We start from the raw sequence: 24,322 nt of genomic DNA, 5'->3' as shown, positions 1-24,322 counted from the left end.
TTTGCAGAGCAAAGACCTTCCAGATACACTCTCCATATAACAACTCAGCAACTTTTGGAATCCCAGCAAACCCTGTGCTGCCTTCCCTTGGTCTCTAGGATGAAAGTCTTCCCTTCCAGCAAGGCCTGGTTACTTTGGCTGCTCCCAGTTCACCACAGCCCCTCCAAGCCCCTGGCTCCCTGACTACTATGGTTACCCTTGCTGGCACCAACTCAAACTCATGAAGGGACTCAGTTCCCACTTACTCAAACTGCTTTCAGGCAGAGCCTTCTCAGGCCCTCCAGAGAGCAACCAGAGCATGGTAAAGAGGCAGCTCTCTTCCTGCCTACCCACCCTACCTCCCAGAGAGATATCACAAAACGACCCATGAACAGAATAAACCCCCATCTGTCTCATCACATATACAGCATTAACATCCAGTTAATCTTTGTGGATTAAAGGTAGTTTATTAGTGGAACATAGTGGCTCATTAACTCTAAGCTGCCAATGAACATGCTTATGCATAACCCAATACCTTCAGTCAAACTCTAAACTGAGTTAGATAAGATTTCTTCTCTAAAAGACTGACTACCTGTCAGTGATCCTCAGTGTAAACCTTAAATTCTCATTTAAACCTTTATTTTCTTATTTTATCTTTTCCCTCACAATTTTTACCCATGTAACTATAGACTTCATATCATTGCCGTTTTATCTGTGCTGTATAATAAATGAACATGAAATAATACCTAGTAAGTTACTAAATAAATACTCTCAAGAGCCTTGTTTCTCTAGGGCTAGTTCCTTGAACTCTCTTGCTTCTCATCTCATGTCTGAGGAGTCAATATACAATGAAAACTGTTAACACCTAGTTAGTGATTATGGTCAGTTCTTACTTCTCAACCCTGGAGAATGCCATCTCAGAGAAGGGAGGAGAAGGACCTAAAACTTAAAGTTTGAGAAGTAGTGTCATCTGAAGCGTGTCCATAGCATACTGAAGCCAGTAAATACACTTAGTAATACTTAAGATGTCCTAACACAAGTTTCTGAACAATTCAGCTTTTGAAGGCTGCAGGATTTGTAGGGAATGAATCTAAGTCACTGCTATTAAAATGGGGGTGGGAAAGTCCTGTTCATGCTACCCACTCTCACCTATCTCAATCGTCAACATATTGCCCACTCCCTCCAAACTGCTACTCGTTCAATCTCTCCCTATGTTGATAATGTAGCAAGGCTTACTTCTCCAATTACATAGGAAATTACCTAGTTAGATAGGAACATTGGAATCAAGACCTGCCAGCAGGAGAGAGCAATTAGATAGGCTTAGGATGTCTGTGAATTTGAATCCATAATAATAGCAGCAAGCCAAGGTTTGCATACTGTTCTGGAAACTATTTCTACTGCCACCCAGATTAACACAGGCTCAAATAGCTCTCTCTACACTGTGCTCACACTTTTGGATAACATGGCAGACATGCCCTTGGACTTCCCATGTTGGTGTGGAGTGAGTGATGTTTCCTCACAAGAGTTCCCACAGCTGGAAGTCACCCAGTCCTGGATCCAGGTGAACTTCAAAGTGTTAGTCTGTAGACAGCTGCTTGCTTTATGCCTTTCTTACTTTTTCTTCCAGGCTAATATATACATCAGTTTACCCCCCAAAAATGTACTGGAATTTAGCCAATAAGTAGCTTTAACTGCCACTTGTTACTTATGCCACAAGAAAGTGACAGAGGAAGCTTCTCTTAGAAGAGTCCATCACACACAAATGTTTGAACGACAAGAGAACAATGTGCCAGTTGTAGGATAACTAAATCAAGATTTGTGTTTTCTTGTTTTGTAAGTCTTTTAAATGCTTTCACTAAAAACTTATTTTGGCCAAGCATTAAAGTTTGACAAAGCTACCACATTAGGTTTCTTCTCACATCTTTTAAACAGCATTAATGTGAATTATAGCCACATAATTGCTGAAGCTGGCTCAAATTCAGATTGAATTTCAGTTTCAGAACTCCAAAAGAACCTTGCTCTCCACAAAACCCTTAGCAATCTTGATGTTCATATAGGACTCCATATCCCAATATTTAGTGAATTTATACTCATAAATTCCCTGTGAGACCCCACGGGGGTCCTCCTTTCCCATTATATGGAGATGGAGGCTAACAGATACAGTATAAAAAGATGCACCAGGCTAACATGCAATATAAAATTTTAGAGATCTACTGTTCCTTTTACTGAAGACAGCAGAAACACCAGAGATACAGAGTTCCTCTATGCAATGGCCAGCTCATTAACTACATTGACAACATGTGATGGAGCCCCAGATCAGCTAGACCTTCAAGGCAGATCTGCTTGGGCCTCTCTCCTACAGTAAGGTGCTGAAAAAAAAACAGGCAGGTTATAATTTCAAAAAGCCATGTTTCATTAGAATATCAAATAGGTTATTTATAGGTTTAAATAAGGAAGAAGAAAAAACTCAGTGGTTAAGATAATAAGATATATGAAAGGCTTAAACATAACTCATAATTCTCCTCCTGTCGTTGGAGCCAACAAAACGTGGTACTAACTGACCCCTAGAAAGGTATTTCTAGGTACAAGTACTGACTGTTCACTTCTCTTCACAGCAGACTGCCAGTTTTTCCACATAAGTAGGGGGCTGGAGCTCCCTCTTGTAAATCTTGAGCACCCTATATTGTGCAGGCTTTTGAACCTCCTCTCCCACAGCACAACCTCCCAAGAAACAACAATGAGGTCCCTTTTCCTCCAGGAAGGTCTGCCTAACCTCCTTCTTCCACAGAAATACAGCCCAAATGAAGAACCAAGAAAAGCGAATATACAGCTCATATTGAATTATAATTTACCACTCTTGGTGGTCCAAGTGGCTACACAACTGAAGTGTCAGAATGTCATTGCAGCCTTCTGGCCTTTCTGTCTGAAAGAACATTTTATAGTCGTTGCAATGTAGTAAACACAGGTTTTCGGACTCCATTTAGCATCTGGGTAAAATCCGTGTCAGAGATTCCCAAACCATGTTTGTTTCACAATAAAATGATTAAGGCAGTAATTGTGATTCCCACCTTTCTCTCAGACCACTTGTGCTGCAACAAATTGTATACAATAGTGTTCCTGTATTTAACATAGCCACACTAAGGAAATCCTACTCTTCACACCAGTGAACCCCTTCTGGTCTCAAAAAAAAAACCAACAGTCATGTTTCCTCAGATTCATAGACAATTTGAATTTTGCTCTATTTGTCAAATGATAACAACTATATTTGAACTGAAGAGAAATAGATTCATTCATGAAGTGCAAATATTCATACAGAAAGTATTTTAAGGAAAACAGTAACCATTTAGACACTAAGCAAACAAAAAAGGTCTTTCATCTATCTTGACTCTTTTTGAGACTTGTGGACAGTCTTATAGTCAATTAAAAAGGTAGAAAAATATGGACATATCCTACCTGTACTAAGGAAAAGTAAAAGAAGTCCAAAAAAGTTTATATCAACAGAAGAAAAGATATAGAGGGAAAAAAACTGTAGTTCTATACACAGCATACTTGAGAAAACAACTAGCAACAGTAGAATTGTTATTGACTTGATGCTGCTGCATGTGCAGGGACTTTTCAGCTAGATGAAGACTTTCACCAAAGTCAGTCAGCTAATGGCAACCGAAATGTTAAGAGGCAACCTGAATGTTATTTACAAAAGAAAAATGTTTACTTCAAAAGTTAGTAGATATTGCTTGATGCTGGGAAAAAAAGAAATGGCCAGATTTTTGAAAGTGGTAACTGCTTAGCTCTAGTTCCAGCACTGGTTCTGGCCAAATCACTTAAAGAATCTCCCTGGGAGTGAAAAATAAGCTATTAAGACACACACATTGAAAGAATTCAGGGCCTGACCTTGAAGGGTGGTAACTCACCTGGATTGTTGCTTTTATTACCATCAAGGTTCAGTAGGATCTGAATATTCTTCAGGATGTTAGCAGGCATTATTTACAAGGATTTATATAAGCTGTGTTATGGTATTAATCGCACAGATAATTTGTGTGAGGCAGCTACCAAATAAATTTATGTATTTTGTTAAGCTTTCTTCCTGTGAAGTCAACAGACTTCAGCAGGAATGTCATCAAATATTTTTAAAATGCGTTTAAGAGATCTATTTAAAATGGAATATTATGACTTGTTATTAACAAAGTAAAGGTAAAGTAACCATTGTTTTCTTCCCTCTCTTATATCAACAACCTGAAAATAGGTATGAAAAAAAAAAAGTCTGTAGTATACGAATAGATCTCTTCTCAATTATGATAGTTATCATGACCTGATGGAGGCATTGTGACTGTATTTTTACAGTGCTAAAACGTTGTGCAAAACTACACAAGAGCAGTGACAATAATAGCAACATTTACCACTTTCCTAAATAAATTTGCCATTGAGTGTTCTCACAGTTCAGTGAGATAGTGACTTTACAATTTTACAATTACTTGTGAAATCATTTACTTGTAGACATGGACAATGGATGTGGACAATCCCATCCCATGCCCTTGGACTTGACCCAAGCATTAGGCCCCATTTGTGTCATTACAATTTGATGTTGAGACTTCTGTAAATACTTCCATCAACTGGGCAAATGAAGAGCTGGCCCACTGTAGGAGAAGATCAGGTTCGAGACCATCTAAGGAACCTGAAGGTGCACAAGTCCATGGGACCTGACAAGATCCATCCACGGGTCCTGAAGGAACTGGTGGAGGAAGTTGCTAAGCCACTACCCATCGTATTTGAGAAGTCGTGGCAGTCCGGTGAAGTTCCCACTGACTGGAAAAGGGGAAACGTAACCCCCATTTTTAAAAAGGGAAAAAAGGAAGACCCGGGGAAGAACAGGCCAGTTAGTCTCACCTCTGTGCCTGGGAATATCATGGAACAGATCCTCCTGGAAGCTATGCTAAGGCACATGGAGGACAGGGAGGTGATTCGAGACAGCTAGCATGGCTTCACCAAGAGCAAGTCCTGCCTGACCAACCTAGTGGCCTTCTATGATGGAGAGACTACATCAGTGGATGTGGGAAGGGCTACAGATGTCATCTCTCTGGACCTCTGTAAGGCCTTTGACACAGTCGCCCACAACATCCTTCTCTCTAAACTGCAGAGGTATGGATTTGATGGGTCCGGTGGGTGAGGAATTGGTTGGATGGTCACATCCAGAGCATAGTGGTCAACAGCTCGATGTCCAGATGGAGATAGATGACGAGTGGGGTCACACAGGGGTCCGTATTGGGACCAGTACTGTTTAATATAGAATCATACAAACATTAAGGTTGGAAAAAACCTCTAAGATCATCAAGTCCAACCGTCAACCCAACACCACCATGCCCACTAAACCATGTCCCTAAGCACCACATCTACACGTCTTTTAAATATTTCCAGGGTTGGTGACTCAACCACTTCCCTGGGCAGCCTGTTCCAATGTTTAACCATTCTTTCACTAAAGAAATTTTTCCTAATGTCCAATCTAAACCTCCCTTGGCGCAACTTGAGGCCATTTCCCCTCATCCTATCGATAGTTACTTGGGAGAAGAGACCAACCCCCACCTCACTACAACCTCCTTTCAGGTAGTTGTAGAGCACAATGAGGTCTCCCCTCAGCCTCCTCTTCTCCAGGCTAAACAGTCCCTGTTCCCTCAGCCGCTCCTCATAAGAGTTGTTCTCCAGACCCTTCACCAGCTTCATTGCCCTTCTCTGGACACGCTCCAGCACCTCAATGTCCTTCTTGTAGTGAGGGGCCCAAAACTGAACACAGTACTCAAGGGGTGGCCTCACCAGTGCCGAGTACAGGGGCACGATCACTTCCCTGCTCCTGCTGGCCACATTATTTCTGATACAGGCCAGGATGCCGTTGGCCTTCTTGGCCACCTGGGCACACTGCCGGCTCATGTTAAGCCAGCTGTCAACCAGCACCCCCAGGTCCTTTTCCTCTGGGCAGCTTTCCAGCCACTCTTCCCCAAGCCTGTAGCATTGCATGGGGTTGTTGTGGCCAAAGTGCAGGACCTGGCACTTGGCCTTGTTGAATCTCATACAGTTGGCCCCAGCCCAGCGATCCAGCCTGTCCAGGTCCCTCTGCAGAGCCTTCCTACCCTCGAGCAGATCAACATTCCCGCCCAGCTTGGTGTTGTCTGCAAACTTACTGAGGGAGCACTCAATCCCCTCACCCAGATCGTTGATAAAGATATTGAACAAGACCGGCCCCAAAACTGAGCCCTGGGGAACACCGCTCATGACCAGCTGCCAACTGGATTTAACTCCATTCACCACAACTCTCTGGGCTCGGCCGTCCAGCCAGCTTTTTACCCAGCGAAGAGTACACCTGTCTAAGCCATGAGCCGCCAGCTTCTCCAGGAGAAGCTTCATCTCATCTCTAGAAGCAGCTTCTTATCTTCATCAATGACATAGACAGTGGGAATCGAGGGCACCCTTAGCAAGTTTGCAGACAACACCGAGCTGGGTGATGCAGTTGACACGCCTGAGGGACGGGATGCCATCCAGAGGAACCTGGACAAGCTCAAGAAGTAGGCCCATGTGAACCTCATGAGGTTCAACAAGGCCAAGTGCAAGGTCCTGCACCGGGGCCGGGGCAACCCCCGGTACCGATACAGGCTGGGGGATGAGAGGATTGACAGCAGCCCTGCCGAGAAGTACTTGGGGGACTGGTGGATGAAAAGCTGGACATGAGCCAACAATGTGCGCTCGCAGCCCAGAAGGCCAACTGTATCCTGGGCTGCATCAAAAGAAGCGCGGCCAGCAGGTCGAGGGAGGTGATTCTGCCCCTCTACTCTGCTCTGGTGAGACCCCACCTGGAGTACTGCATTCAGCTCTGGAGCCCTCAGCACAGGAAGGACATGGACCTGTTGGAGCAGGTCCAGAGGAGGGCCACAAAAATGGCCAGGAGGATGGAATGCCTCTCCTGTGAGGAAAGGCTGAGAGAGTTGGGGTTATTCAGCCTGGAAAAGGGAAGGCTTTGGAGAGACCTTATGGCAGCCTTTCAGTACTTAAAGGGGGCTTATAAGAAAGATGAGGACAGACTTTTTAGCAGGGCCTGTTGCGACAGGACAAGGGGGAATAGTTTTAACTTTTTAACTAAAAGAGGGTAGATTTAGACTAGATATAAGGAAGAAATTTTTTACGATGCGGGTGGTGAAACACTGGAACAGATTGCCCAGAGAGGTGATAGATGCCCCATCCCTGGGAACATTCAAGGTTGGGTTGGACAGGGCTCTGAGCAACCTGATCTAGTTGAAGATGTCCCTGCCCACAGCAGGGAGGTTGGACTAGATGACCTTTAAAGGTTTGGTCCCTTCGAACCCAAGCTATTCTATCATTCCAACTAACGGATGAGCCAGAGGAGATTTGAGGAAAACATGATTCAATTTTGCCTTCAACTGGAGTTTATTCTCTTTTGCAGATACCACTAAATCATGTAGGCATATTGGCCCTCAGAAAGTAGCAAAACTGTATTGCTTGAGGTAACAAAAATTCTCAGCCACTCCTTCCTCTGCAGAAAATGGCATGAATTTAACACTATTAAGCATGATTCTACTCAACAATTGTGCAGTCGGAAAAGACCCTTAAGATCATCAGGTCCAACCGTTAACCTAACACCACTAAAGTCCACCACTAAACCATGTCTCTAAGTGCCACATCTACACGTCTTTTAAATACCTCCAGGGATGGTGACTCAACCATTCCCTGGGTAGTCTGTTCCAATGCTTGACATTCACAATAGCCTCTTTATCATACAAAATGATCTGCCGAATAATACCCATTAGGAGAAAGTATTTTTAAGTGAAGAAAAATATCCCTCTTCTCTGCAGCAAAGCAGCTGCAAAGCTGTTAAGTGCCTTAAAAAAAAAAAACAACAATATCTGCATCACAGAACATGACACCATGCTGAGATTTCCAAGTTAATACCAGTTAAGCTAGCCATCAAAAACAGGGCTAATGAGCTCAATAATACACCATGTTCACATGTTTATTTAGCTACTAAAATCCAAGCTGGCATCTCTGCCTTGTACAGCACTGTGCCTCACAGACATATCAGGTTCTTTGGCACTTTCTCTAACATCTCTATCGCAGTACTGCAACACATAGCTGAAGATAGAGGTGATACAGGGCAAAGATGCTGCAGCAGAAGCACAGGTAGAGGAAAAGATAAGATTAGAGGGAATTTGGTGAGGAGGAAAGATAGAGGTGTAATTCTTTTGGGTCTGGAGACCCAAATGATGCAGGTGTCAGGAGCTGGAGGGGAAAAGCATTCAGGAAAAAGTGCTACGGGCTCCTTGGCTGACAAAAAGTGCAAGGGACTCTGAATAGGCAGTGCTTGCAAGGGAAAATTCCCTAAAGCAATTACATATATGTATTATTCCCATATTGTAAATAATTGTAATATTGTAAATTTAGCTGTCCTTATATTTGAAAAATATGCATGTGTGGCGGATGGGATTTGACTGCATGTAAGAACTTATTTTCATGAGTTTATAAAAATTGCAGGTGTTCCCACAGAGGAACAGATCTGTGAGGTGGGGAGGATATAGCACAGAGGAAAACAGAGAGGTCTTCCTTTGGAAGCACCTTTCCCTTTATTTCTTGGGAAAGAAATAAAAAACTAAAACCAGAAAGGAATCAGTAGGGCAATAAAGACTGCCGGTTATCCCTATTTAGAAGACAGGGGAGAGTAGCTAGCTAGCCACCTCAGCAGCAGTGGAAAGGCATATATTAAAAGTAGGGTTTTGAACCTGAAGTTCTCACACACATTTGGAGAAAAGTATCATGGAATTTTATGTCAGATTACAAATTCCTTAGTCCAGTTTACTGCTTTACTGTCATTTCCATTTTCAAGTTTTTCTAGATACCTACCCTGAATCTTCCTTGCTGCAACTTCATTCTACTAGAAGTAGCCCAATCCACCATGGTCTTGAAGTTCCTTTCTCTTTGCACAAGGTCTTTGCATGCATTAAGACTATTTTTCACTCCTTCTGTGAATGCTTCAGTAAATCTGTGGTCATCATTGCTGCTCTTCTCAGAATTGTTACCAACAGGGTAAGGGCTGCATCCTTCTTGAAACATGGGTGGTCAAAGCAAAACTGAAACCAAAAGATAGGAACGGTGCCCTAATTATAATAGGATTTTTTATTTTGGGATAAATATTTTTTGTAGTTACTTGTAGTAGTCCTGAGTGTTAGATTTTTGTTACAGGTCTTTGTCTCCAAATTTAAGCAGATTAGTCCTCATTCCACCAATAGCGCCCTCAGCAAATTTGTGAAGACTTTCATAATTTTAGCTTTATCACCAGAGAAAAGAAAAGTGTTCACTGAGTGGAAAAACACTTTCCTATGTTTTACTTTTTAGATGGCTCCCTAAAAGTCTGTTACATATAAGCTCTGTTTGCTAATCCAGCACCATCTTTAATACTTATGGAGCACAAAAATTTTCCAATTCTAGACTTGAAATTTTAACATGTGAGAAGGTGACTATCATAAGTCAGCTGGCCTAGTATTATTAATTCAGTATAGCCTGCAAACAGAACAAGCCAGTGGAGTTACATAAACATGCTTGAAAGCAGGGAGGTTGGAAATCTATATATCAATTAGTTAATGATCATAATTAAATTGTTCCCAACATGCAGTGAATTTTGAGCTGCTTCATCTTAACTGTCATGTTGCCAAGTAGAGGCCAACACAAAGTCCTTGGCATAGCTTTCTCACAGTTGTTGTTCCTAGTTTTGGCCTTAGAGCCAGTAAAGATCTTTTAAAGTCTCTTTTTCCATCCCTTTTTTCACTACCCCCACATCAAGAAAATCATCATATTTTCTGGACTTAGTGTGCACTAACATTCTCATTTCTTATCAAATACTTCATTTTATGTCAATTTTTTAAGAATCATGCAATGTATGAAATCTCATGGCTATTAAGTATTTGTAATAATGAATATAAAATGCAGCTCTTCATTTCTTCAACACACTTCAATTGCTCAATCATGTTCAAACTTACTTAATGTCAGAGTCTGACTGTGTGAGTATGATAAACTGCCAGCTGGGAAGCATTTACCTAGCCCTGTCTTTATCCCAACTAATAGTGTCATTGATACCTCCACACTTCTCTTTTCCTAAACAGGCTTACAGAACATTCAACTGCAGAACTAACTAAAATAAAAGACTCAGCTAAAACTGGAATAAAAGTTCTGAATATTATTCTTGTAGGACTGCTATTATTAGGTATATGAATACCCAGAAGCCTCCAACCAATTACGGAGATACCATTAGGATAGGCACAGTAGAAAAATCACAGAAGATTCAGCGGGTTTATTATTCAAATATATAAGGCCAGCAAAGAGTGAGAAGTCAAATGACTGAGGTTATACAAAAGATCAGCAGTGTTGCCAGAAATTAAAAAAAAAAAAACAGACTCCTGTCCACACTGTAACCTGCACTGAATCCTTTAAAAACCATATGAATTGCAATAGGAGGTTGGATTTGATAAAAGACTAATCTAGTGTCTCATAATCAAAAAATGATCGTATCGTGTTTCAAACAAAAGGGTTGCTAAAAAAGTTTGAATTAAGTTTTCTAATGAAGCAATCTACACCAAAATATCATCTTCATTGGTATCATTACAATCATTATAATCTACAGGGAACATTTATACTATTGAACTTATGTGACTAAATTAGAATCTTCAAAAAAGGCTGTGTTGTATTTATTCAGACCAGAAATGTATTCTCTTCAGGGGCAATTTGAAGTACGAAAGTGGAGATATTTCCTCTCTGTGACTTTTCCTATCTTCATCTACATAAAAGCATCTGTTTCCTGGACTTTAACAACAGTTATCATAGGGTAGGCCTTGAATTACAGGTTCTTGTAGTAGAAATAATAAATAAATAAGTAAAAAGCTACTTCTGCATTTTCCCTGTAAAAAAAAAAAAGTTGATATATCTCTTTTAAGGAATAACAACTCCTGTTTCAGAGTCTTCTACCACCAGTTGGACATCAGTCAGTAAAGGCCCATTTCTCGAAGGTCAATTGCACCAAAAATTCATCTGTGAAAATTAAACTGAAAGGAGGCGGCATCTTTTGGCAATGATTTTACATATTATACTCCTGAAAAATACAACTGTTTATAAAGCTGGTACAGTACTCCTTACAACAACAATACTTTGGATACAGGAGAAGTTGATTTAAGATTCTATGAGGATACCTGGGACATCTTCCGACAGCATATTTTTTAAATGCTTGCCAGTTTGTGCAAGGTCATTCCAAAGGGGAAAAGAAGAAATGCTCCTAAGTATTTTTATGAATCTTAAGGGATCAATTGTATCTTGCACAGGGAGTTCAGCTCTATCCAGAGAGGAGAACTCCAGAAGATAATAATTTCTACTCCCTTGCTTCAATTAGATGAAGGAGTTTTAATGTGAGAGCTCAAGAATTGTGTTCAGCTCATCTCCACGCTCTGCCTCACAGGAGTATGCTACAACCAACTGCAAGAGCAACATACGCTCCCTTCTTTCTCAAGCAACCTGCTGACACCAGAATAAAGAATCTCCTTTCATTTACATTTACCTCAGTTAAATTTGCCTAAATGTAAATGAAATAAAGCTACATCAAAATAAGTCTAGTTTGAGGCCACAGCTAGTACAAATGGTAAAAGATACAAACAAGACAGAAAAAATAGATTCCAACTTAACAGTATTTTACAAAATATGTCCAGTGACATGTTCAGATTCCCTTCTTTAGTAATACATTAAAGACAAGGGCTGATGTTTTGGTTAAGGTACTTGATTAGGGCTGAAAAGATGCCAGTTTGTTTTCAACTCCTCAAAAAATTGTAGGCAAGTCACGTAACTTGTAAAAATTCACGCAATAGAAACTTTACATCAAGATATAGTCATTGGTAAAGATAAATATTTTGGCCTGTGTTCTAATAAATCACTCAGTCTAATTTTTCTTGATTGTGTACTTCTCAGAAACACAGTCCTATCCAGGAATTTCAACCACATCAGAGGTCAGAAGTCTGGACCTTGTGATCCCTCATATTCATTATAAAAAACATCTTGATTCAAACAACATGTGCCAATGTCAAAAAAAAACCCTATGTGAAAATCCATTTTTTGTTGGAAGTCCTGTAGTGGCTATGTATAACTGAACAACTTGTGAAGGAGAGCAGGAGAAAAACAACAGAAGCACAGAGACTTCAAGGCCTTTTCATTGGCCCAGAAAGTCAATCATGGCCTGTATAGAAATGATGGGTGAATTTCCATCTGCTTTCAGTATGATTAAAGTTCCACTATCTGCCTCATGACTTGCAATTCTACTGAATGACGTTGTTTCTTTGAAGGAAGCCCAAAGGAACATGCACAGAACAGAGCCAGCAGTCCAAAGCTTATTTTTCTGAATACCTCATTTTTAGTATGCAATTGTTTCACTTCCAAGCTGCTCTAAGATTAACTGATCATTACCACTTCAACAACAGTTGCTTTGTAATATAGCATCTGTTGAAGCTAGCACAAACAAAATGACCATGCAGTTTTAGAAATCTTTTTTCTCTTTTCCACCTAACATTTGGTGGCTTCCTAGGTTCATTTTGTACACTATAAAATAGGTTGCACCTCAGTTTTGAAATGCGACAGAGAATGGACATTTACCGATACTGATAGCTTGAATGAGATTCTCATGTACTAGATTTATCTCAACGCTACATGCCGTCTCTCACCCGACATGAGCAAAATGGTTATTTCTTCAGCCATAGTTACCTTGCTTTGCAAACTCCTCACTCCCCGCTGCTCATCAGATCACCAGCAAAAGAAGAAAGCTTCTCCAGGTATCATAACTGTCTCTGCTCCTTGGTATTTCCATGCCTATTGTTCCACTTGAAATCCAACAACAGTGGACAGACTTCTGGACAAAGGCTCTAATTACTGACACCCTAAAATAATTGCAGACTCAATCCAATGAGATAGGGTATTCTGAGAATTTCAAAAAATAAACTGTAGTAGCATTTTTACATCTAACAATGACGTTAATCTACAATTCAGCATTTTCCCTATCCTTCAAAGCCTATTAGTGATTATGTTGCTTTCTTCTCTCAGGTAAAGTCAGGCTTTTTAAACCTTGCAGGGGGGAGTGTGTCCCTGCAGAAAAAGTTTTAAATATGTGGCATTGCTATGTCTACAAAGCTGCAATCATGAGGAAATATTCTTTTCTCTCTAGGCATGTATAGTTTTTGGCAGTCAGAGTCATCAGCACACCCTGGGGAAACAAAGTAGATATCAATCTGATATAAGTAGGAAGTTAAACAGTGCTTTGGCATCACTGAAGCCATGTGCTAGTGAGTCTGTTCATGATAAAACAGAGCCCTTTCCCCATGGGTGAATGGAAATTAAAAATAATGTAGAAAGACTCCTCAGCAGCAAGCAAGAAATATGTACTTTATTACTCTGCAGCTTCATGAAGGAAACCCAACTTCAAGCTACTTAACCTTGCTTCAAATGGCCTGGCCTTCAAATACAGCTTAATGCCTAGCTCCTCTTCAAATCGAGATGAAGCTCTAAGTCTCAGCTTCAGTTCACATCTTTGTCTACACTAACCTCACATGTCTCTTATTTCAGTATCCTGCCAAGCTTTCATGGTAAAAAAGAAAGCAATCAGACACAACATGGTTATTCCGACTCAGTGAGTCAAAAAATATGTCTGTACTAAAGACACAGTATAATACGAATCATTCGAGGTAACTTTCAAGAAGTCAGCATAGGTACCAATGCGAATTCACCTTACATAAAAGTTTATTTGCCACAATCAGGTTTCTTTTAGTATTTAGAGTTAGCTTTAGTATTAGTATTTAGTATTTAGAGTTAGCTTTTAGTATTTAGAGTTAGCAGCCCCCCCGCAGGGCACAGCTGAGCCCCTCAGCCACGGACGGGTGCGTCGGGGAAAGCGAAACTAAGAAAGGGCAGAAGGCTGCCCAGCAGTGAGGGGTGAGGGGAAAAGTGTGAGAAACAGCCCTTAAATTAATTTTCCCCAAGTCAAGTCTGTTTTGCCCGTGATGGTATGTGACCTCCCTGGTTTTGTCTTGACCCACAAGCTTTTTCATCTTATTTTCTCCCCCTGTCCTGTTCAGGAGGGTGAGCAAAGAGCAGCTGGGTGGGGGCTTGGCAGCCAGGTAATGTCAACCCACCACAAATATCTATTGGAAGGACTGAGCATCTAATAAACTGATTATTTATCAAAAAGTGCTAGAATACATGTACAAATAGAAACACATCAACAGGTATAGAGAACATGATTCCAGGGTTGCTAACAGAACTATTTGGTTTTTAAATGATGGGTTTTTAAAAAAATTCAATACTCAAAAAGTAGCAAAAGGTAGAAGCTATTGAAGTAAAAGGAAAGGGAAGCACTCTATCAGTCTTCAGAATAAGAGGAGGACTGATGCCAACAATTACCAAATCATAAGTCTAGCTGGGGAACCCATATTAGAAAGGAAAGTCATTCTTTTATATCCATGCTTTACAGAATCACATGTGCAATTATATTCACATTTAGTCAGATTAAAAGAAGAATGCCTCATGTGATGCTAATGTTTTCCAGGTTTCTGACAACACAGCTGTTAGGTCCATGCTTCAAGAACTATGATCAACAAGAATATATGTATAAGACTCTAGAGAAAAAAGGTGGTGTAACAAAGAACACCTGATTTTCTTTTAAAATCAAATATCTGAGGCAAGATCACACTGTGTAACTCAGATTGGCTTGGATATAAATACTAACTACCAAATACATTGCAAACTAACTGAAGTAAACTAACTGAAGCAAAGCAAGAAAGCTCTCAATTTGTAGAATGAAGTAGAGTATACGGTTAGCTACTAGCCAGCCCTATATACACTCGTTCTGTAATAACCAGGAGGAAGAATTAACTATTATATTCTTAAATTAAGCTGCTGTGCACACAGGCAAACATTGCAAAACCAGAGTGAAGAAAATACTTGTGGTAAAAATGGACACAAAATAATCCAATTATATGGAAACATAAATTACTTCTTCTAGAAAGGGAAAATGAAACAGTTTGAATTGGGAAGAAGAAACCTGGAAAGGGAAGCGACAGGGGGAAAAAAAACAGAAAAACACAGAGCTGAATTATGTGAAGAGCATTTCCTAAGTCTCTGGTCAAAAGTGACAAATGGAATGTACTAGGCACCATGCAGATGAGTACAGACACACCAGTCCCAGCCTCAGGAGGTCTGCAATTGCCTTGTCAGGCAGGCAGATGGGCTTAAACAATGAAATGTGAGTGAGTTGGGAAAACTATGTAACAGTAAAACAAAAGTTTAGCATGAAAGCAGCTACGTCTGTATTAGATGTGTTTGGTAGAGGAGATGTGAAGCACCAGCAATAAACAAACCATCAATTTTGGGGATGCCTGCTCTACTTCACGTCACAGAGCAGGACGGTAGAGGGTCTCACTGTATATCTCAGATGAAAAAGTAATTTGTCGAACAACTGGAAAGGAAGAGTAAAACTCAATAGCTAAAATGCTTTCATTTCCTAGCGTTTGGGAAGGAAACAAACATCCCCTTGGCTGAGATTTATAGCAAGACACTTCATACACTATTAAAAAAGAAATGTGATTCATTCTTCACTACCAACAAGTTAGGTGGGAAGTCATAGCAATTTATATTAACTTTATTGCATACTTTCACTTTCTTAAAGTGGAAATGGTGTCCACTATTTATACATTTATTCTCTCCCACTAGTAGTTTTTGGTTTACTATTTTACTGGAGGTACCACGAATTAAAGATGGAAAATACATTATTCTCTATATAGTCTAATAAGTTTTCCTCATCCTTTCCAAAACAAGAGAAACTTCTTCACAGTTAGTTCTTCTGATCACTCTAAATGATTTGGTCATGGCTTCACTAGTGCCTGTAGGCGCTTGCTGTTTTAATCACTATAAACAAGGTTGGCAGGGTTCTATCCCAGAGAACATTAGCCTTTGTATGTGCAACTACTGACCTTTCAATGTGAGGTCAAGTCTCAGACTTATGTATCAAAAACAAGCCACTGTTGGCCTAGTCTCGCCCTTATTTTTGCCACAAGAGATCACTGACTTCTGACTCATTTATCAGCTGCTGAAGATTTGTTTGTTTGTTTTTCCTTTTATTGTACCAAATGCTTCTTAGATGTCTGCAAACTTTGTTTTCATTTTGTTTATGTTTTTCTGGAAATGTGTTTTCCTAAAGAGGTTTCTGAAGCAGTCATCATCTCTTCTTTCCCAGATCTTTGTGTTTTGGGACACAAAATTCAAGCAGTGACCTGTCTACTGCCAGATGTAGGATATCACATTATGTGTAGCACAGGGGAAAAATATGCCCAGAACCACAGATTTCTAAGAACTTCAGTCACTTATTCCAGGAATAATATTCCTGGTGTTCACCATACTGAAGCCATGACCGCTGGGTACTATGTTTGTTCACATATGCTCACAGCATGGACAGCAGTTCCATGAGCTGTACATTATTAGACGCAGCCAGTTTGCCCACTTATTAAGTCATATTTTATGCTTTGTGTCTGGCATAACTACTCCTTGAAAAGCCATTGTCCCACATTTGTTTCATGATCGAAACCAGTCAGACCTGAAGACAGTGACATCTCTGTGACATCCCATTATGTCAACCAGTACTTACTAACAAAATCTTAAGGTATTTCATCAAACTCCTTCCGGAGAAAAAGAATGGTGGTTCAGTGACAACAAAAAAGACAGAAGCAGATAAAAAAAAAATCAGATATTCACTTGCTTAGTGTTACAAAAACAGTGGCTGAAAAATGGTTCATTAACTCATGAGTCAACAGTATTACCATGCAAGATACACTTGTGTGATGGATTAATTCAAACTGAATCTGATCCCAGAGATGAGGAAAGCTGGAATATCTTCATTCTATTCTGTTATCCCTGTTCCTCCCAACTATACCTTATACTCTGGGAACATCTGTATGATATAGCTGTGTTTTCTGAAGTGATAAATAATATGCTACCAATTTTATCTCCCTTAGGTTGATCCCTGAGGTTATTTCAAACCTATGAAGTCTGTCTACTGTATCTGATAACCAAAGTCCTTTGAATAATGCAGTGATCTTATTTTCATGATACTCTTAAAATAAACAAAATCCAATTATTTCTTACATACACGGTCAGGGAAAAGAAACCCAAAGAGAGCACTGTTTTACACAGGAAGTTTATGGCAAAGCTTAAAGCTTAAGCCCGGCTTTCTGCCAAGCCACTGTTTTGAGCCTGAACCTCACAGGCATCCTTTCAGCTTCCCATTTACAGTCAAAAGTACAGTCTATTTACATACTTAGCATTTATGATAGTTGAGCTTGATCCCAGACACAGTTCTTCCCCCCTATGCTGCCATGACCACACAAACAGGGACGAAATGTTTCTGTTAGATTAAGCCAAATTAAGGAATACTCAAGCATAAGTGACTGCTTCTGACTTGCTTCAATGGACTCTGTCTATGTGCACAGGTGAAACCACATCTATTCTAATTCGCTTTGGCATACAAACCCCTCCTCTCACCTGTTCTGAAGGAGAAAAATGTGACATGTGCCCATCGGATATACATTTGCTTTAATGCTTTATTGTGCAATTAGAGGTTTCTAAAAAAGTTGCCATGATTCTTTTCCTGTCCTACTCATTTATTCACAGAGGACTGTAGATGATTCCTGTGGTAGAGCATTCTTTAAACACTAATTTAAAGTAGCAGCAGCCAGTTCTGTTCAGCTACCTAAGGTTTGAAAAAAGTATGGAGTAGTATTTACTGAAGAAAATAAAGCAAAAAAGACAAGTGATTCAGGTCTGGAATTTACACAACTAAAGCAAGGCACTTCAGCAATCACAGAATGCTGTGTAGCAATCTGCCACCAAGAACAGAGAACAGTAAGACCGCATGGGAGTTAAAACTATGCATTGCCATATGGTAGATTGGCAGTACCTAACCCTGGCAAATATCTGAAGATTTCTACTTTTTTGCACTTTCAGAATATCCCCATAAATGAAATCAGATGTAACCCATGTCTTAAGAAATAGAAACTGTCAATTCCCTCTTTGAAACTGAGAGCTTGCCCCCACATTGTAGGAATGAATTTGAAAGGAAAAAGTGAACTATGAGAAAGCTTTCTGATGACAGGGGAAAAATCCCTCATTTCCAAATCGCCTTTTCCCTAATGAAATTCCACATGAAGGTTGTCATAGGAATAACATGACAGCCAATTGCTTACATGAGAGAATTCTTTGTAGGAGTTTTGCCTGGACTCAAAAGCTTCCATGTCTCTCATCTACTGCCATTGCTTTGATTAGCTGTTTCTTTTCATCTCAAATTCTGATGCTATCAAACTCATGGAAGCAGGTAGTAAGTAAGGTGGGGGGCGGGGAGGGGGTTGCCTGCTTGTGTTCATTTAAAATATTCTTTGTTGTTTTAAAAAATTTTTATAAGGGTAACTTGCTAGGGAATTGTCTGTAAAAAAACCACTGCTGGTCTCCTAAGTGCTTCTGCCAGAAAGTGGGGGTGGAATAGAAGGAGTTCAGCTGGCAAAAGTACGTGCCATGGAAAAAATATTTTCAGTAAAACACTAACTTTTTTTTTTTTTCAGTTTATTTCACTTTTTAATTTTTGGAAAAGTAATCAGTGCTATTTTTCATTCTCAGACTCATTTGTAATGTCCTGGAAAGATCTCTTCTGTGAGTTGAACTAGACTTTTGGCAAAATGAAGAAGTTGGTTCCTTAAAAATCTATCCCCAGTTGAGATTATTTATATTATAATAAAAGACTTGGGATGTTTTCAGCCCACATTGGCCTATACATAGGTAGCAGCCACATGCATGTAACAGGAGGGATAGTCTAGAGGACAGAGTCCTGCACACAGATTCAGGAGGCAAGAAGTTTGTTTACACTGAAACACAACAAAGTAACATTGGGAATTAATTTAGGGATCACTAGCTGCTTGACTGTAGTGTCATATGTGGATATTCACAGGCCTTTGACAGACATTTGTCAGTGAATTAAAATGAGCTGGCTAAATCTCTTGCTGATGGCAGGTGCCTGTCAGACCCCTGCCTGTTGTCAAACCCTGAAAACAGAAAATCTTCAGGACAGAGCATTAAGTTCAACCAGCAGCTAAGAGATTAACCTGATATGCCAGGCTCCCCCAGTTCAGGAACTAGGCTGTGAAGGGGTCAGATGTCTGCGACTTTGGGGCAGCAAAGTGGAAAATGGGATGTGTGGGAGGTCAGGAGCGGTAGCAACTTCAGGGGAATAGCTAACATGCTGTTAATTCACACTCTGACTTACTGAAGTAACTTTCCAGTGTAGACAACAAAGAAATTCAATTCCAGGTTCCACCTATGACAGAACTGAATCCGCTTCATGCCTCAGCTACCCCTTTATTATTCTAACTTTGTCGGATATTCTAAGGATAATTCCAGCAATGTTTGGGTAAAGCCATGACAAGTGATCAAGAATCAGTGGATAACTCTGGAAAGAACCTCAGGAGGTCATGTAACTCAACTTAAGTGATGAGCTAGATAATCTTAGTGCACAGTTAATTAATGACCTGACTTTAAGAGCATGCAACTATGATCCTGAGCTGGCAATATGACAGGTAACTTACTTCTAAATACTGACACGTCATTAAAAACTTCCCAAAAGTCAGTAGTATATATTGCCTTCTAATTTCAAACTTAGATTCATCACCTGACAAAAAGTGGAGTGAAACATAGGCTACACTCACAAGAAAATCAGGAAACTCTTCTAGTAACTTCATAGACAGCATTAGGAAACGATCTACAGTAAACCTGATTTTTCCTGACTTCCCACAAGTTATTAAAAAAAAGGGGGGGGGGACTTTTCATCTGAAATACTGCATGTATGGAATTCTGAAGAGAAAAAAAAAAAAGAGGGAAAAAAAGAACATAAAAGAAAACTCCCTGTCTCAAATGAAGTAAATTATACAATCTTCACTCTGAAATCCTTGACATCTCTTAGAAAACATTTTGTAAGAATTTGGAGAAGATTCAAGGTATGTTCTTGATAGGTGCAAGTAACTCAAGGATATTTTTCTGCTTGATCTAAGCAGCTGCAGTACCCATCTCTTCAATGTGAGTGTCTAATGCTTGCAATCAGTCATCATTAATATAATCCTTTTAGGCATCTACAGAATAGTTTCTTTAAAACATACTATAAATAATTATAGTGCTCACAGCATCACGTAAGAGTTAATGTTTAACACTTCTGCCTAATGACCATCTCTGACCTCACACAAAGGACGAGATGACCGCATCATCTCTGACATGGTATAAATTATTTTGTGCCTGTATGGTGAAGAGTATTAAATTTGAAAAATAACCTAACCTTGACAATTCAAAGTGCCGCCTAGGACACCTACTCCTAGATATTATGTTCTGAATAGAAAACTGTATTCAAGAAATACAGTTTTTTAGACCTCTGGGAATGCTATAAATCTCTGAAAGACCGAACTCTTAAAGAAAGACTCAGTGGAACTTGCTGGAGCAAGGTCAGGTTAAACCACGACACATGGTCACATCCAGAGGGTAGTGGTCAACAGCTCAATGTCCAGATGGAGATCGGTGACGAGTGGGGTCCCACGGGGGTCCGTATTGGGACTAGTACTGTTTAATATCTCCATCAATGACATAGACAGTGGGATCGAGGGCACCCTTAGCAAGTTTGCAGACAACACCGAGCTGGGTGATGCAGTTGACACGCCTGAGGGACGGGATGCCATCCAGAGGAACCTGGACAAGCTCAAGAAGTAGGCCCATGTGAACCTCATGAGGTTCAACAAGGCCAAGTGCAAGGTCCTGCACCGGGGCCGGGGCAACCCCCGGTACCGATACAGGCTGGGGGATGAGAGGATTGACAGCAGCCCTGCCGAGAAGTACTTGGGGGACTGGTGGATGAAAAGCTGGACATGAGCCAACAATGTGCGCTCGCAGCCCAGAAGGCCAACTGTATCCTGGGCTGCATCAAAAGAAGCGCGGCCAGCAGGTCGAGGGAGGTGATTCTGCCCCTCTACTCTGCTCTGGTGAGACCCCACCTGGAGTACTGCATTCAGCTCTGGAGCCCTCAGCACAGGAAGGACATGGACCTGTTGGAGCAGGTCCAGAGGAGGGCCACAAAAATGGCCAGGAGGATGGAATGCCTCTCCTGTGAGGAAAGGCTGAGAGAGTTGGGGTTATTCAGCCTGGAAAAGGGAAGGCTTTGGAGAGACCTTATGGCAGCCTTTCAGTACTTAAAGGGGGCTTATAAGAAAGATGAGGACAGACTTTTTAGCAGGGCCTGTTGCGACAGGACAAGGGGGAATAGTTTTAACTTTTTAACTAAAAGAGGGTAGATTTAGACTAGATATAAGGAAGAAATTTTTTACGATGCGGGTGGTGAAACACTGGAACAGATTGCCCAGAGAGGTGATAGATGCCCCATCCCTGGGAACATTCAAGGTTGGGTTGGACAGGGCTCTGAGCAACCTGATCTAGTTGAAGATGTCCCTGCCCACAGCAGGGAGGTTGGACTAGATGACCTTTAAAGGTCCCTTCGAACCCAAACTATTCTATATTGTTTTCTTTCTCTCCTCCCTCTCTGCACTCCCCCACCTTTGTCCCCCCTATCTGAATGTGCAACCTTTTCTTGAGCTAACTTTAGGCTATTGCATACTCTTTGCATGACTTATCATGTTAGACAATTTAAAGACACAGACAATGATGAAATTAATTTCATTATCTTTTGAAACAGTGACCTGAAAATTGACATTTCTGTTTTCACAACTATCCACTTATATGTTTTTCAGAACAGCATATGATTGTTTCATTGAACATTTTTTAACAATTTTTCAACTGGCTGTTGGCCAGAGACAGATCTGGAATAAATAAGTTTATCATATGTTGCATTTATTAGCCAAACAGTTTATGATCCCCATAAATAATCATACATCTGTTTTACATCGTGAAATCAGTATTTCAATGGCAAGATTTGTTTTCTGGAAGAGAAATTATGAAAACTGCATTCAGATTTGTCTAAGATATATTTTCAATTGTGAAAACATTTGAAATTTATTAATCAGAGTGAGGATCTTATTTTATTTACCTACTTGAAACTTTCATCAGAATTTCATCATTGAGGCAAATGGAACCTAAAATATTTGTTATAAATGTATTACCTTGTAGTCTCTCAAAAGCCTATAATATTTTTATGGTTTGAAATACTACAGGCAGACTAAATTATATTCCCCTATAATTGAGACACTGAAATAATATCTTAAGTCTCTAAATTAAGTTTAACTCCACAAAACGAAAATTAAAGTCTTATTTCGAGTCATCGGTTCAAACACTTGGGACAAAGTTTATCTGTACTGGAGTTCATTCATGTATGATCTACATGATCAGGATAGTTCATTCTACCCTTAAACTCCATAGCTTCTCCTGACCTAACCATGAACATTTGGCTAATGCCTAAACCACACAGATCTCTGCCTTTTCAGTAATTCTCAAGAGTAATTCTTTTTTTATAAAAAACATACATTTTTACTTCGTGACAGTGGTGGATTTGTAATCATTGGTGAAAAAGTTTTTAGAGTTACTGCCTCATCTGAGGAAATATGGCTGTCATCCCAGAATCTATCCTTCTAGAAAACCTTGAGCATCCTTGCACTTCTGTTTGTACTTTAGACCCAGTTTATGGTGTTCATAGGATAAATTAAGTTCTTCTGAGCATCATAAGCAGACCTCCTTCCTTGTCAAGAGTCTCCTCTACCCTAACTAAAAACTCAAGTTTCACGTCTAACATTTACTTTCTGTAGTCCCAATCATCATGCCCATTCCATCTCTGATATACCTGAAATTCACTCTCTTCTATTTTCTTGCTTCTGCCTTTTTCTTTAGCAATATAATCATACACAGTATGATATAGTCTCTCCTCTCCCAAAGAAACTCACATTTAATGTGACTTTCCTCATTCAAAAACTTCATCTTACTCATTCCTAAATTCATAGAATGTATATATTCACTGATACTATTTTTCAAGTTCATTTGTGTACTGCCCATATTTTAGCTTCTATTATTTACACCCAGCTAAGAACACTCTTAAAATCTCTGCTGACTCCTTAAAATATCCTTGTTTCTTCAACTTTAGCATAAGTGATAACCATGCTCATTGTCTTTAAAATCTTGTCCTACCTTGATTTTTGGCTGTTCTCATTGTCTATTTCTTTCAATCTTGGAGGATTTTCTCATTCACCTTCATCTTCTCAAATGGACTTCAAGAGAATGCCATTAATTCAACTCTATCATCTTTCCAGATCACAGCCCTCAAGGAATCCATACCAGAAGTTCATGGAAACCTGTGCCTCATCTCCAACAACAGCTGAACACAGATAATAAATAAATAGAAAAAAGAAGAACAATAAAGATTAAAGAAGCATATTTTAACCCTTCCTCTTACCAATTCACCCACTTGCAACTTAAGGAGCTAGACATATTTCCTGTGCATTTAGTAGCCCTCAGTGGATTTCTGTGGCACATAACAATCTTGCCTCCCACGTAACCTTTAGCCACAAGATGTTGTGAATGCAAGAATTTCCACAGCTTAACTGCATGTTGCTTGAAGAGTTACCTCCTTCTGTTTGCCTTGAACCTGCCATCCTCTAGCTTCTTGTTATGCCCTAATTCTTGATTACAGCCTCACCCAACACAATCAGTCCCTTTCCAAGCCACTAGTGATTTTTTACACATCTATCATATCCTTCCTCACATCTTGAAGAATGAAGAATCCTAACTCAGTTGTCCCTTAAAAGGAAGGTACCCAGTTACTTACTGGCATAAGCAAATAATTGTCATTTTACCACTCATCTGCTTTTCTAGGTGATTTTTAAGCACACTGTATGACAGAGGTTCCTGCAAAAGTACATTGTCACTGTGACCCTGTTAATAAACTTCAGTAAAAATTATTAAACTTACAGAATCTCCAAGAAACTCTTCTCCAACCATCAAGCTGGTGAAGGCTCTCATCTTGCACCACTACATTGTACCACTGCATTCTCTAGCCTTGACAAATACAAGCTTACACAGCTTAAATTCATTTAGACATTGACTTTCCTAGTCCACAGTTCTTCCCTGGCCATCCCTTATTTTTCCTCCTTCTGTGTTATATCAAAGAGAAGCTGTCCTTCACTACCCACACCATGTCTCGTCAATTACAGGAGGTTAAGTCCCCACTTGGAGAGGCCAATAAAGCCTTCACAGCTTA

This window comes from Calonectris borealis, chromosome 2 (assembly GCF_964195595.1).
Source record: "Calonectris borealis chromosome 2, bCalBor7.hap1.2, whole genome shotgun sequence".
In the NCBI taxonomy this organism is placed as follows: domain Eukaryota; kingdom Metazoa; phylum Chordata; class Aves; order Procellariiformes; family Procellariidae; genus Calonectris; species Calonectris borealis.
This window is presented reverse-complemented; position numbering follows the sequence as displayed.